The 14,244-nt window shown below is 33.2% G+C and overlaps 1 protein-coding gene across 1 annotated transcript in view; it reads left to right on the forward strand.

Annotated features, from left to right (window-relative positions):
• Positions 1–644: 644 nt before the first annotated feature.
• Positions 645–14,244, forward strand: part of LOC106679604 (ABC transporter G family member 23) — a 38,887-nt gene continuing 25,287 nt past the window's right edge. The window contains exon 1 of the mRNA XM_024358261.2: positions 645–712. The gene's annotated coding sequence lies outside the window, so the exon portion shown is untranslated. The remainder of the gene's footprint in view (positions 713–14,244) is intronic.

The following is a 14,244-nucleotide window of genomic DNA, read 5'->3' on the forward strand; positions in this document are numbered from 1 at the left end:
ATTTTTATACAGTTGTAAATACCAATAAATAAATTATAAAAAATAAATAAATAAATATTTTTTTTTATTTTATAGCTCTGACGAAGCCTGAAAATCAGGACAAAACGTCGGTCATGTTTCGGTATTTTTCGTTCTAATAGATAATTTTGAGAAACTAAGTTTTTTGGACGCAGAGGACCTCAATATATGTATTGTCGTTGAAAACTGGAATTTGAAATTTTTCACGATAACAATACCTTACTATGTATTCCATATATAGGTGAGTGAAAGTAAAAATTAGGCTAAAAAAGTGACAACTTAGTTAACAATTGAACAATACTTTTCCAAATTTGTTAACATTTTCAAAATGAGGGTCTTTTGGGATTCTTCTACCCCTCTCTCCCCACTTGTCTTATTTGTAACTAATTTATTACTATAATGTTTAATTACCTCAAATTACCATTTGCTACAGCTACATCTGCGGCTAATATCCTATGAAATATTATTACATGGTTTATCAAAAAAAAAAAAAAAAAGAAGAATGAAAAAAATCACTTTAGCAAATAATTAAAATTTCAAATCGAGTTATATAGAGGTGTCAACAGCCCTCAATTTTATCGATCATGAATGCCCTATTACAACAGTTAATATTTAAAAGATGAGGTAGGTATCGATTTATGCGGCAGTAGCCTTCAAAGCCTTTGTCATCTTGGATCACAGTTACATTTCAAAGGTAAAAGACGTCTCTTTGTTCGAAAATAAATTCAGTTACTGATCAAAACGTACTTCATCAAAATAAAAAAAAGATTCTCTTACCTTATAAAAAAATATACCATTTTCAAAACTCGTTGAACAAATTAAAATTATACATGTATATGAAATTGTACTATTTAAGTTTTTATTTGATCCAATATAATGTACGTGTTGATATATTTTTGGAACGTTCTGTCATTCAGTTCATATTTACCTGTCCTTAAAGTTTAAATCACTTCGTTAACTATGAAAAAATCTACAATGTTTTCACGAACATTTAACATTTTTAAAAATCAACATAGTCAATAGGAGCATATCTGACAAAATAAAATATTTTATTTTGTATTTGACGTCTTCTATAGATTATAACCCTACAAGCTAGGGAAGTCTACAAACAAATAAATCCCTGTTTACACTAATGCCTTTGAAACACGTTCATTTCAAAATGAAACCAAAAAATTTTTGTCAGATTTGTCACTATTCAATATACAGTATGTTGATGTTTTAAAAATCTTAATTGTTCGTAAAGCTCATGTTCTTAATGAAGTAACATACCAAAAATCATAAAGATTTTCCAGTTGATGAGGTGCCACAGTTGCATTCTCATCTTTGATCAACATTTATTTATCGATATTTTCTGATTTTTTTCTTTTGGGTCAGTAAGCAATCTTCAAACTCCTCTTTTTTGTTTTTATATTTTCTTTTTTTTTTTTTATTAATTTTACATTAATAACATATTTTTCACCTCGACGTTTCGAACTCTCTATTCCTCTTTAGGTATCTTGTGTTTTTTTCCTTTCATAATTGATTTTTTGCCTCTTTATCTTTAAACTAGTTGGTAAGGTCACTTTTAAAATTTTTTCATAAAATTTCTAATCGAAACTTGATCTTCTTTTGTACTTTTGAAATCATACATTCAGAATTGTGCAAAAATTAGCTATAGTTGAAACTACTAGCTAAAGTTGCTATGGATACGACCCATATTCATGAATGAACCATTGATAAATAAATATCGTATCCATGACAATTTTAGCTACTAGTTTCATAGTTGCCCAACTCTGATTCACACTCATTTTTATACCAATTCATGATTAAGTAGAAAAAGGACAGTACATAAATAATAATAAATTATTTTAATAATGTAAAAGATGACATTCCAATTTGAAATTTTGTAGGAGAAATTTTAAAAGTTACCATTAAAGATATAGAAGTAAAAAACAATTTTTTTTTATATTTATTTAATGTAATTTACAACTGTACAAAATAATACAATAGGTAAATATGTTGTATGTTTCATATACACTTGAAAATCTTGGGTAGGAACCACCCATTGGTGGTACTTCAAACATTAATTTAAATTAGAAGGTCCCGTGGCCATCTTCTTTTCAGACGCCTCGGAGGATTATCAGGGATTGTTAAGGATGAAAGATTAAGAATTAATGGGTTACGATGGTTAAGAAGCTTGGAATGAAAAGACGCATATCTGTTTTGGGTCAAATCTGCAACGAATAGGATGTTAAGGTCTTTGTGAATGAATTTATTTGTAACGTAATAAGGAGCATCAAGGATTTTACGTAGGATTTTGGATAGTAAGAATTGGATGCGGGAAGAATTTGATGGTTTGGTGGAGCCCCAGAGCTCAATTCCATATGTCCAAATTGGTCTGATTATTGTAGTGTATACTAATTTTTTGTAGTGAATGGGAAGTTTAGAGCGTTTGTCAAGTAAGTGTTGTAGCAATCGGAATCTACGAGCAGTTTCTTGTCGTTTCAGTCTTGTGTGTGGATTCCAAGTAAGTCTCTTGTCAAGATGGAGTCCTAAGTATCGAATCTGTTCAACAGGCGTTAGTGGAGTATTTAGAAAGGATACTGTAGGACAGGAGGGCAGAGGTTTACGACGGAGAGTAAAGGTGATCTGATGGGGATTTGTCAGGATTTATTTTGATTCTCCAGTAAAAACAAATTATAAAAAGAAAAAAAAAACACAAGATCTAACAATTATTCTTGAAGAGAAATTACCTGAAACGTCTAGGTTAAAAAATGTTTTTAATGTAAAATTAACAAAAAATAAAGAGTTTGAAGCTACTCTCTACTCCCAGAAAGAAAAAAATCAAAAAGCAAAATAATCTTTGAAAAAAGAAAATTACTTAATTTATTTATTAATTTATTTTTTTATACATTTAGCAGCCTAATTTTAAGTCCATGTGTTAAATACAGAGGAGCCGCTCGCGGATTTTTGAGTAACTTGTTTTGTAATCTTGTTATCTTAACGAGAAAATAAAACCTTTAGCAGCATTGCCTAGCCATCTTTTCTCCTCCTCACTTGTTCCTTGCTTCCTCTCCTAGTTTTTTCCCATTACTTTATTTATTTATTTTTTTTATAAAGACTTAGTTAGATTTTAAAAAACGTTCGAAACAAAAACAGTACAAACCAAACACGAACTACAAGCAACTAACCTATAAAAACGACAACAGACAAAATGGAGTGGAGTACATCTGTTTCGTGACGTCATTTTCCATTTAGCAGACCTATTAACAGACTCAATCATATTAAAGATGAAAATATTTCTCCATTTAATACTACTTTTTCAAATTAACATGTTGAACTAATGGTACTAGTTGTGCTTAAATGAATACATTTTAGAACTAATTAGAAAATATTTGTTGTCTAATTTCCATCCATTATCTTTTATTTTATTTAGTGTAAATTGTTTTCCTATAATGTTAGACGTTTAATTTTGGAATATTTACAATGAAAATTATTAAGACTCATTGACACGTATAATACAAATTTTTTTTTTAGGATTTTTTTTCCGGATAAAAAGTTGCTAGGGTTATCACTTGTTTCTACTTATTAAATGTTTACAGAGCATAATTTAAAAACGTAGAAGATACCATACAAGCAGATGTTCAATTTTTTTTTTAATTGGAACATAGGAATTGCTAAGAAGTCGTGAATAATGATGACAATTATATTACTCGATAAAGTTTATTCAAGGCATTAAAAAATTATTATTTTGTTTTATTCTAAAAACGAACAGATCTTAATATATAACAACCCTTAAATTTTCCTAGGACAATATGTGCTGGATTAATCAGAAATAATAATATTAATTATTTCTTATCTATATAAGTATATAGGGAAAAACTTTATTAAAACAGAATTGTGCTACTCAACTGTATGGGGTGATAAATACACAGCATACATTTTTTTTTTAATTGTTATAATTTATAGGCCTAATACAGTAAATTTAAAATACATAATAATATTATATATATTAATGATTGACCATATTTTTTTCGAAATATGAAGGAAATGGTAGAACTGCGGTGAAAGGGAACAAAAAATACTTAACAAAGTTTTAATTTATTTGCCGACGTATCGTCCCTCTTTTAAGGGCTTCGTCAGGGCTAAAAAAGATACAAAACAACTAGAAATATGTTGACGATGTAAGATAATAAGATACAAAGAAGTAAACTAAGGTCGGGTTAAAAATTATTTAAATATAAGTGAAAAAATAAATAAAAATGAACAAAAAGAAATTAAAATAAAATGTAAAATAATTAGTGTATAAAAAAAGAAATAATATATACTATTAGATTAAAAATGAACAGGAGACGTAATAATTATACTATTCTCCCTTATTCCAATACATCTTCCCTTTTTTCCCCTTTGAAAAACAAAAAATAATTAGATTAATTATTTTATATATGCTTGTTAGAGAGTGGTTTAGTTTAAAAATAATTTTGATCCTTTTTTTTCTCTCAACTTTTTTCATTCTTTAAAATTTTTCCAACGTTTCGGCCCTCAGGCTATTCTCAAGGATACTATTTCAATATTGATGTCATTTCTTTTTCAAATTCTTAAAATTGCAGGCTAATTGCCTTTGTCACATATAACTTTTCTAAAAATTTTTTTCTTAGATTTAAAAGGGCCGAAACGTTGGAAAAATTTTAAAGAATAAAAGTTGAGAGAAAAAAAGGATCAAAATTGTTTTTAAATAAGGAACAAAAAATAATTTAAAATATAAATAATAAAAAATTTAAATAGAATAACAATATGTAAACATAAAAATGTATCCTATTTTCGCACAAAAGTACTATTCAATTAAATATTTTTAAAAAAATCTGAACAATTATCAACAAGGATATAACTACTTTCATGTATTAAAATACAGTTCATAAATATAAAATAAAATAAAACAGTAATATATCACCATATTCATCATCATCATCATCATAACCATTTTCCCTCTTCTACCGCTGTACCGTGTGAGTTGAACTAGCTCTCTTCTCCTACTCCAATCCATTCGACACTTTCTGAATTCCTCCCTCACACTGGAGATACGAGGCCTTCCTCTGGATCTTTTTTCCTTCCGTGCAGGTCTCGTAAGTTCAGTAATATATATAAAAGCTTCAAATCATCCTCCACATCGTCAAGCCATCTGATCCAGAGACATCGTCTTTTCCGTTTTTCATCTGATTTGCCATAAAGCGCCTTTTTGGGTATCCTTTCATTGGACATCCTCTTAACGTGTCCTATCCATTCTTGTTTTTTTCACTAAAACCACGATGTTGGGTTCCCGAGCAGTTCCATTATCTCCTCATTCCTTCTTCTTCTCCAAATTTCATACTCCAGGACTCCTCCCATCTATTTTTCAATACCTTTCACTCCCAGGAGTTGAGCATTCTGTCCCCTTTTCATGTCAAGGACCCTGTTTCTCCTTTAGCTTTATTTATTTCATTCAATACTTTTTGCAGTGAGAAATAACTTCTTTTTCCTCCTGCTCCCCTGGCCACTATTTCGCTCTGTATTTTGTAGTCAGGCTTCCCAGGTTTAAAGAAAAACTTGTTTAAAGAACTGAAACTGTGGTCTCTGAACGTCACTTTGCTGTTCTCTTCCTTATCATTTCTTGAGCTTTTCATCTAGGTCTATCCTATCTCATCTTCATCAGCCTTGAGGCCTAATTCAAATTCAGCTTTTTCGCATTTCTGGTAATGCTGCTCGGGTTCTTGCGGCAATGATTAAATCATCTGCATATACTAAATGTTGAGAAAGTTGATTATAAATGTTCCCTCCTGGATTTGTTCTAATTGAACGAATTGCTACTTCCAGGGCTATATTAAAAAGAACAGGAGTCAGAGGATCCCCCTGTCTCAAGCCATTCTCCACAGAAAATTCCTGGTACAGCGAATTTTCAAGCTTAACCCGGCAGGTAGTGTTCATTAGTGCCATTGTTACCAGCCTGACTAGTTTTTTCGGTATGCATACCTTTACCATAATTTCTGAAGTCCTATTCTGTCCACACTGTCATATACTTGATTGATGTCCACGAATAGCAGTTTTCCATTGCCTGCCTCACGGAGAATATCTGGTCAGCAAGATCTACTGGGCTGGAACCCTCCCTGATATTCTCCTATAATATTTTCAATGAAATATGTAGAAGCACTGCCGGTATTTTATAGGTTGTGCTCAGTAGAGCAATGCCACTTTAATTATCACATATCATCTTGTCTTCTTTCTTGTGTATAGGACATGTTACTGCTCTTGTTCAATCTTCGGGCATTTTTACTACTTCCTAAAGGTAATTTCTAGTGTTAATATTTTGTAGTAGTACTCAAAGTGGATACCGCGGCACACTGGGGTTGTCGGAAATAAGTAATCCGATTTTTACAATTATTTTGAATTTATAAAATCGGGGTCGGGGCCCCCTTACCGCGGAAACCGGAAGACCCCGAAAACGCCGCCACTGCGATGCCAGCTGAAGATCTATCGTGGCATGCAAGATAGGACCTGGCCTGCCCCTACCATCACGCTATAGTCGAGGATATGCTGACCAGCCTCTAAGGGAGAAGCAACCGTCTCTTCTGACACCATGCGAAGAAACATGGTTTTCACCATATCGTCCATCGCGCAAGTTAAGGAACCAGTATTATATATTTAAACAATTGCCCCTTGCCCAACTGTAGGTTCAGTCACTTTAGACATATGGTTCCATGTGTTCACATTTCCTAACAAAAGAAATTCAATAAAAACAACTACGTTTCCATAAGGCCCTTGAGACCATTTTAACAGCCCCTTCAAGCCCTTAGTATCCTATATCAATAGCAAGGGCTGACACTAAGGAAGGTACATGCTGTCATCTCTCAATGGACTTGCATCAGTTAAACTATTTTATGGTTAACATATGTAAGTCAGTACACACAAGTCTTAGGTCATGGTCACTTTCTTAGAAATCTGACCTCCGAACTTCTCGCCACGCCTGTTCCCCCTTCCAGATATTTACTTCTAAAATTTCATAGGCTCACTACCCCCACCTCGTCTCTTAAAATTATCCGATTGGCCAAAAGACCCTTCTCCTATTTCACTATTCTTCCTAACCCCTCTTCTCAAGTGTTCATATACATTTCCTAGACTAGATAGCTAAGTTAAAGAAGTTAGTAGAAGAGAGACACACTGTAAGAGTAACAGTAACAGTAACATGTAGTTCTTGTAAATATGTTAGAATAAAGTCAATTTAGTCCTCACTGATTTTTTATGATATGTAACTCGCACCTTGACGAAGGAAGCGACTAGAAGACGTCACCGCGGCGGCGAAGACGTCACATACCAGATAATCACATTATTTTCATTAGTCCTATGAGACCCCAATACTCTGTCTGATAGTATCATAATAATGTCATATATAATCAAGTTAATTTAGACTAACACACTAACACCATCTGTCCCTCCAGGGAATTAATTATTTGGTGTTAAGAAAATATATGCAGTTAATAGCCAGAAAAGTCACAATTTTCAGTCCCCCTTTTTTTTTTTTTTTTATAACCGGCCAAGAAGCACAGCGGCCTCAGAGGGCCTATTGTACGCCGTCCCTCCTCTGCTCAAAACAGGCCAATTGCCTTTGCAAATCTGGATACTGTATAGGGATCCACAGTTTCGCAAAGTTTGGGATCCAAGATACAATCCTTACCAAAGATGAGGAATCGTGTTCTTGCCACTGTATCACATTTGCACATGATGTGGTAAGCAGTCTCTTCCTCCATCCTGCAGATAGGGGACTCTATCAGTCCCATTTTATAGAGATGTTTGTTTAACTGACAGTGTCCTGTATATAGTCCTGTCACCCATCTTAGGATACCCCAAGCCATATTAAGAAGGCAATTGCTTCTTTTCGGGCAGGGTCCTTTAAGGAACATTTTTGATTGTTCCATCCCCCTGGTATTTCTCCAGAGTAACCCAGCCTTGCTCTCAGCGATTTCAGCCCCCCTTTTCCACACATTAATTATAATCTAAAAATACACACGAGACACCTGCAGTATAGCACGAGGAGGTCCCGATGTAAACTGGGGTGTTCCAGGCGTATGAAAAAACTGCAATAAAAATATTAAATATACAGTGAATTCTGGCATTTACTTTACACTGGTTTTTCTTCTTTTCCTGCATATTCAACCTTTCTAACGATAATTATGCCAACATTTTTGATTGTTTTTATCTCAATAAGGATGCCGCGCAGAGATGGACAATAATTAGCTATAGCTAAAATTGCCATGGATACGACCCTTATTCATGAATGAACCATTGATAAATAAATATTGTTTCCATGGCAATTTTAGCTATTAGTTTCATAGTTGCCCAACTCTGATATCACAAAATCTTTTTAGTCCAAGAAGGAACAACTGTTGTCAATATCTCTTCTCTCCCCGGTCTGTCTAGAGGTTTTCATATATTTCGCCTTTTCACTATTTATATTAAGTCCTAAATCCTGTGCTGCTCTCTTGAATTCCTCTACAGCACCGGCCAGTGCTGTTTTTGTTCTCCCTGTGATGACTACATCATCCGCATAAGCCATGTGTTGTGTAAGCCTGTTGTAAATGGTGCCACCCGGGTTTGTCCTTATTTTTCTAATGGCAACTTCTAGGGCGAGGTTGAACAGTACTGGTGATAATGGGACTACTTGTCTTAAGCCACTGTTAACCCTAAAGCTATTAGAGATGCCCACTCGAGTTTTCACCTTCCAACTAGTCCTTTCCAGGGTCATCTTTGTTAATCTTATCTTTTTTTTATTTACTTTACACTGGTTTTTCTTCTTTCTCTCCATATTCACCCTCTCTAACGATAATTGTGCTAACATATCATTTTTTTACATAAAATACCATTACATAACATTTTTATCTCAATAAGAATGCCGCTCAGAGATGGACAACAATTGGCTATAGCTAAAGTTGCCATGGATACGAGCCTTATTCATGAATGAACCATTGATAAATAAATATTGTTTCCATGGCAATTTTAGCTATTAGTTTCATAGTTGCCAAACTCTGATAACGCAAAATATTTTTAGTCCAAGAAGGAATAGTTGTTGTAGTCAACTGAATAATAAACTCATCCTCTTTCTAAAAAAATAAATATAAAAAATAAATCCAAATTATTAGAAGAAAATATTAATATTGTTTCCTTGACCTTTTCTAATATAGAGCTATCGTCGGTTTTTCCCAATCCCAATTAAATAATACAAATGTAAGAATCGATCAAATTACAGGAAAGGCTAACATTTGTCAGCGATGGCAATCGGACCGAGTGGACTCCTGTCACTATTCCAACCTTTCATTATTTGATATTAATTTCATCAAGTATTCATTACGTGTTTTCTATCGTGCTATATATATAATTGAAACAACAGATCACAATTATCTTAATTGGTACAATTTAAGATAATAAAAAAATTCGTGTTATTGTATTGTACAGAAATTAGTTTATTTAACCTCTTTCAAATCCTCATTCCAGTTTCACAATATAGCAAAGGGCTGTTAATTATGTACTTTTTTTTTTATTTTTATACCAGATCGGCCTGGTGGGCCTTATTCATGGTTGATATAACTTATATTATATATATTTTTTAACAGTTGATTATGAGGGGGTATAGTCATACAAATGACATTCCTAACTATATAAAATGTTCTTATTAAAAGAAAAAAAAAAATAAAATAAATAGATAAGAATAATGCTTCTTAATAAAAGAGGAAAGTAAAATTAATAACAAAAAATAATGATATTGGTACACTTAAATAAAACAAACAATTGGCTTCTAATAGTAAAAAGAAACAAGTTAATTTGAAAAAGGGAAGAGAGAACAAAAGAGAGAAAAAAAAAAGAATAATGAATAAATAAAATGAATTCTAATAATAAGTAAATAGAGGTAGTGTGACTATGAATTATTTTTATATTTAAGAGGTGTAGATAGTTGACCGTAGATTAATAATTGGAGAAGTTTGTCGGGGGGTGCGGTCAGCAAAGAACAACATAACAGCTTAACCCCTGATGAAGACCTGAAACTCAGGTCGAAACGTCGGCAAAAAATAAATAAATATGGTTTTGTTTATTTATGTTGTTCTTTGCTGACCGCAGCCCTCGACAAACTTCTCCAATTATTTTTATATTTATTAAAACTTTATAAAAGAATGTCCTGCAGCAGTCTGGGCTTCAGTCTTCGGGTTGAGGTTGGGTTTCCCAGGTTGTAGGTCACTGCTCCTTGAACTGTCGGCAACTGGGAGTGGAACTTCATGAACCGTTTTTTGATATAATCCTCTATTGACTCCGTTTGTAATTCGCGATGGAATTGGCTATTTCTTATGAACCAAGGAGCATTAACTGCGATTCTTAGGACTTTATTTTGAAAAGCTTGTAGTTTTTTCCTTTTCGTAAAGGATGCCACTCCCCAGACTTCACAGCCGTACAACAGTAGTGGCCTGAGGACTGTTTTAAATATAAGAATAGTTGTTTCTGGTTTTAGTTTGGAATTTCTGTTTAGGATAGGATATAGCATTGCTAACCTTATATAAGTTTGAGTTAGTTTGATGTTGATATGGTGATTCCAGGTAAGGCGGCGATCTAATTATGTACTTTAAAACTTGTATTCTGTAATATTACTTTTTTTTTCAGTTGGTTCAACAGACCTTGTAGATCTTTCGCCCGAACCAGCCTTCTCCACGCTTGCCTATCTTGGGCTACTGCTTTACAGATTTCTGCATGCATCTCTTTTTCATATTTGTCGAATTTGTCTATCCATCTGGTTTTTGGACTCTAACGTGGTCTCTTGCCAACTATAGTATCGTTCATAGTTGTATAGTGACGTCCTGGTGGATTGCTTCGAGCCACATGTCCCGCCCATGTTAACCTCCTTGCCTTCATATCATGAGATATTGATTGACCAGTCTCTGCAAGCAGTTCACTGTTAGTTCTTCTCCTCCATGTGTTAAGGCTCTGATCCCAGATAGTCCTGTAATTGTATGGAGGAGTCTCTGTTCAAATATTTTTCTTATTGTTCAGCCGTATATCAGATCTGGCTTTATTGTTGGCATGTTGTTGTACACCCTTTTCAAATATTTTATATAAATAAAAAATATATGAAAGAAATGTTCAGCATCGGTTAGGCTGATTGATACATTTTTAAAAATATAACATAGCGTTTCAAAATTAAAAAACTAATCAAGTGCAGTGGCGTGTCTAGGAATTTTCTGAGAAGGTCAATAAAAAAGCTAGTTACTATAAAAAATAAAGTGATAGTTATAACTAAATATAAAATTTTTATAAAACTATACAAAATATTTTTTTTTTCATTTTAGTATTTATTTATTGCTATTTACAACTGTACATTATAATACATTTAGTAAATCTGATCTAAGTTAAATTGGAGTGTTACAGGCGTGTAGAGAAACTACCCATTGGTAGCACTCTAATGACATTTTACATTAGCTGGTCTCGTGGCCATCTTCTTTTCAGGCCTCGGAGGATTGTCAGGAATGGAAGATTAGAAACTAAGGGGTTTGAGTGGTTAGAGCGTTTATAACAGAAGGAGTGATATCTGGTTCGGGCTAGAGCGGTTACATAGGGAACATTAAGGTCTTTATGTATGATTTTATTTGTGACAAAGTAAGGAGCATTGAGGATTTTGGATTGAAGGATTAAATACAAGAGGAATTCGAAGGTTTAGTGGAGCCCCAAAGCTCAACTCCATATGTCCAGATTGGCCTTATTATAGTCATGTAGATCAGTGTTTTGTAATGAGTTGGAAGTTTAGACCGTTTGTCTAGTAAGTGCTGTAATAGTCGAAATCGACGTGCAGTTTCCTGTCTTTTCAGTCTGGTGTGAGGATTCCGCGTTAATTGCTTGAAATTAAATTTTGAAATACAATATTTACATTTCTACTTATTGGCAAATTTAAACGTTATCTAACTTCAATTTTTTTTTTGTTGATAAAAATAAGTTTTAATAAGAAAATTAATCACTAATAAACGGGCTTTAAGTGGCAGTAGTTTTACTACCACGATAGAAACAGACGTTTATTGTGACGGTAACTGTCATACTGCAGTAGTTGGTATCATGGCTTTGCAGTTTCAGTATGTGACAGTAACTATCAAGCCGTTAACACCATGGGCCTATTAATCCCAAAACCTTTATTTAAAAAAAAATTAACCTAAAATTTATTGAATGAATAAAATGTGTTTATTTATAAAAAAAAAAAGGATCTATTTTAATAATTAAGAAAACATAGAAAATAGAAAAAATATCCGTCTGTCAAGGCCTATGTTCAATTTTAACTGAAATACATAAATAACAAAATAAGTTATATGTTTTAAATACAATGCTTTCAAGAAGTTAATAAATCAAAATTACAATTTGGTATTTATGTTAAAAGAAACAAAACTATAATATCCAACTTGTAACAAACTGTATGGCATTGTTCACCATCCCTCACATGTTAACCATCTGAGCTCTTTCCAGTGTTGCCCGTCGTACATAGTTGCTAAGGGCCTTTTAATAAACTGAGTAATTGTTCTGGAGAGCAGGTCTTCTGGCAAAAATATTTTATTCTGATTTCACTATACTTGTGGCAGATTGTCAAGGAGTGAATGGTATCTTCCTTTTCTTCAGTGTGACATATCAGGCAGTTATCGTACATCCATGATTTTAATTATGAGTAATTCCGCTCTACACCCGATAAATCATCAGCATCGATACCAGATCAAAATTATCAATTAAATATGGCGTTTCTGTTTTAGTCACAACAAGCCTTAATACACAGAAAAACTATATCGACATTTTTCAAAGGTTATTTTTTTCCCCCAGATTCCTATACACTATGTCTGACTGCGGTCAATCTTCAGCGCAGATCTTAAACATTTGAAGTATCGATATTAATTCTATAACATTACTCGAATTCCTGCCAATTCCGGTACAATTAAACATTCTTTTTAATCGCCTCATTTGCTAATATATGAGCTAAGCGGTCCTAAAATTTTTAGATGGCAACGCGCCAGTCTACCAACCTAAAGGTTGTGAGTTCGAGCCCCGGGCATTTGTGAGGCCCGTTAGCCAATGGGTGGCACTCACAATAAAAATAGGCGTGGGAGTGACGAACCCACCCTTTAAAAAAACACTTCAAGAAATGCGCGATGTATTTCCTTATACATCGCGCGCGGACCTGGACCTCCACGTTCTGTCCAATAATAATAATAATAATAATAACATAAAAATCACTCGTTGATTTTTAAATAAAAAAAAATATGCACCATCATTATTGTGAAATTTATTGAAAATAATAACGGTTTTAAAACCTCCTGGAACCTGTTTCATAATAAAGTACAAACATTACTTTTGTAATTTGTATTTGGTACAATTTCACTGACTTATTCAATTCTGCCAGACAATTTTTTACTTTTTTTTTAATAATTTATTTATTGATATTTACAACTGTATACACATATATACAACAAGTAAATTTGCTGTTGGTGACATAGTAACATGATAAAAACATGTGGAGAATCTACCCACTGATAGAACTCCAATAACATTTCTAGAGAAAAAGATCTCGAGGCCATCTTCTTTTCAGACGCCTAGGAGGATTATTAGGTAATGAAGGAGAAGCCAGGTTAGAAAAAAGTGGATTTGGGTGGTTGAGAAGTTTATTATGGAAGGAACGGTATCTGGTTCTGGCCAAATCGGCAACATATGGAGTATTGAGGTCCTGATGGATGACTTGATTTGTGACAAAGTAAAGAGCATTAAAGATTTTACGAAGGATTTTGGACTGAATTCTGGAGGAATTTGATGGTTTAGTGGAGCCCCATAGCTCAACTCCGTATGTCCAGATAGCCCTTATAATAGTCATGTAGATCAGTCTTTTGTAATGGATTGACAATTTAGACCGTTTGTCTAGTAAATGTTTTTTACTTTTAAACTCATGAAATATGATTGATAGTCATCCCTATAATGAAACAAAATGTATTAGTACTTGTACTTTATAGTTTATTATTTTATTTATATTTATGGCCTGTGGTATACCTGTGCCCACGAGCACATGTGACTTCAGTCGGGAAGATGTTTGAATACCGCACCGTAAGGTATCTTTTGCTGTCACTATCAATAAAGTACAAAATAGGGGTATTCATGATATTTTGTGAAATGTAAAATGTTATACCATGTTAAATGTTATAACTATAGGATTGTGAGCAG

The sequence above is a fragment of the Halyomorpha halys genome, unplaced genomic scaffold (assembly GCF_000696795.3).
Source record: "Halyomorpha halys isolate HHAL.00 unplaced genomic scaffold, Hhal_1.1 Scaffold13.1, whole genome shotgun sequence".
Lineage (NCBI taxonomy): Eukaryota > Metazoa > Arthropoda > Insecta > Hemiptera > Pentatomidae > Halyomorpha > Halyomorpha halys.